Source organism: Canis lupus, chromosome 37 (assembly GCF_011100685.1).
Source record: "Canis lupus familiaris isolate Mischka breed German Shepherd chromosome 37, alternate assembly UU_Cfam_GSD_1.0, whole genome shotgun sequence".
Taxonomy (NCBI): Eukaryota; Metazoa; Chordata; class Mammalia; order Carnivora; family Canidae; genus Canis; species Canis lupus.
In genome coordinates this window covers 25,478,296-25,480,700 of record NC_049258.1, presented here as the reverse complement: position 1 = coordinate 25,480,700, position 2,405 = coordinate 25,478,296, and positions in this window count along the sequence as shown.

The following is a 2,405-nucleotide window of genomic DNA, read 5'->3' as shown; positions in this document are numbered from 1 at the left end:
GCCATGACTCCTCCCGGATGCCGTCGTTGTCCTGGGATACGGGAGACGCCGCGTCCTGAGCGTCCTGTCTCTATGGAGACGACAACATGGTGGCAGAGTGAGTTCTGAGAGTTGGTCCCAGGACCCGGGACGGCGCGAGTGGCTGCAGAAGGTATCTGTCCCGGGAGACCTCCTCCTCTGGGGAGTTGCGGCCGGGGGTCCCCTCCAGGTCCTCAGAGAGCCCCGTGGGGCTGAAAGTGGGGCGAGATCAGCCTGGGGGATCTCCTAGAGAAGGGAGGAACGACCTTAAGTATTTTTATCACTTCATTTTACCGCTTTCTTTTCCACTCCACACTACGCGACGACCTGCCACTTTTTCCACTGGTGAGCTTAGGAATGTTTAGATTGGAGATGAGGCAAATAAAAGAAGCTGATTTTATAGATATTAATATATATTAATATAATATATAATATTATATATTATATTAAGGATATATATTATATATAATATATATTAAGAATATATTATAATATAATATATATTATAAGGAATTCCTTAATATATATTATATATTATAATATATCCTTAATATAATATATATAAATATATAATATTATATATTATATATATTCCTTAAGATGAATTTAAAAACAACAACTACCCTGCCCATTGTCTTCACAGTGATTGCAGATGGGTGTCTTTGGAAGACTAGCTCAGCCTGGTATGGAAGTTGTGATTGTTAATTACAGTAACATTAGTTTGTCATTTCATTTCAGCTTCACATAAACTTTGTGAAATAAGATAACCCTTATTTGGTGAGGTGACTGAGGCTCAAGGAGATGGAGAGATTTGCCCATCTCAATGAAGCTGAGCAGATGCTGGAACCCAGCTCTCCTGGTTCCAGGACCAGCGCTCTGTTCCCTCAGCCCTAAGACCTGATCTGGACCGGATTTCTACCCCATTGTCTCTAATTTCTTCTACCTGTGTTGACTGGAGACATTTTCAGAGCTGTGAGGCAGTAGCTATCTAGAATCCCCTGAGATCACAAACTTCACTTAGGCAGGACCACGAAGCTATCCAATAGCAGAAAAGTGATGGGACTCTCCTCCCTGCCTCCCCAGCTTGTGTTTCTTTGATTCCTTTTGAACATCCTCTTTACAGTGGACAGCAGGGGCCTTGCCTGTCTTGTCCATTGCCTAGCACTGTACATAACAGGCATTCAGCAAATGCTTTGTGAGTGAATGAGTGAATGAATCTAAGATATTCCTTCAGAATATCTGATATATCAATATAATTGGTAATATAATATAATATCAATTATATCAATTAATTATATCAATTATATCAATATAATTGGTAATATAATATAATATCAATTACCAATATAATTGGTAATATAATATAATATCAATATAATTGGTATTACCAATTAGGAAAAACTAAATCATCAAAATCTTTTGCTTTGGATGGTGGTGGGGATTGAATGGGAGAGTGTCTGATGAAATTCTGTAACTTCTAAAGGATGACCATAAAATTGTTAACTAAAGTGTAATATGTTATAATAAGGAGTTGAACCCCAAACTTGAAAAGAGATAATTTATTTTTAAATAGCCTTCCTGCCCGGCGTAGAGCCCAGCATAGGGCTTGAACTCACAGCCTTGAGATCAAGACCTGAGCTGAGATCAACAGTCAGACACTTAACCAATTGAGACACCCAGGCGCCTTGAAAAGGGATTTTAGGCCAAATAAGACAGCTTACATCTCATCATAAATTGTTGTAGAGATTACAATACATAAGGGGCACCTGGCTGGCTCACTTGGTGGAACATGTGACTATTGATCCCAGGCGTGTGAGTTGGAGCCCCACATTAGGTGTAGAGATTACTTAAAAATAAGTCTTAAAAAAATTAAAATACGTGAGAAGGCCTTACAACACTGCTTGGCACATAAACTCTCAGTAAATGTCATGTAGAAATTGTTACTATTTTTGAGATTGTTATTCAAAGACGTGGGGAAGGATATCGAATAGTCTGAAAAATATACATGTTCAAAAAGGTATTAGATTGACGCTGTCCAGTATGGTAGCCACATCTGGATGTGTGTGTGCTGAAGGAGGTCTCCTAAAGGAGGAGGGGATTTGGAGTCTAGGCCCCATGTGTGTCCCCTAGAACAGGATCAAACACCCTTTTGAGTGGGACACTCAAAAGGACACTGTGGACACTTTCCCTGGGAAAAAGCACTTCTCCATATATATGATATTTTGCATATGGTTTGCATTTAATATTTGCATATATTTGCATACACTTTCCAGCAGCAGTCTCTTTGTGGATCCTCTGCTCTAGAAGTTGATTCACTTATCTTTGGATTGAGTGATTATTTTGGTGAATGCTTACTTTACACCTGGGCCACAGGTTGCCCACTGATA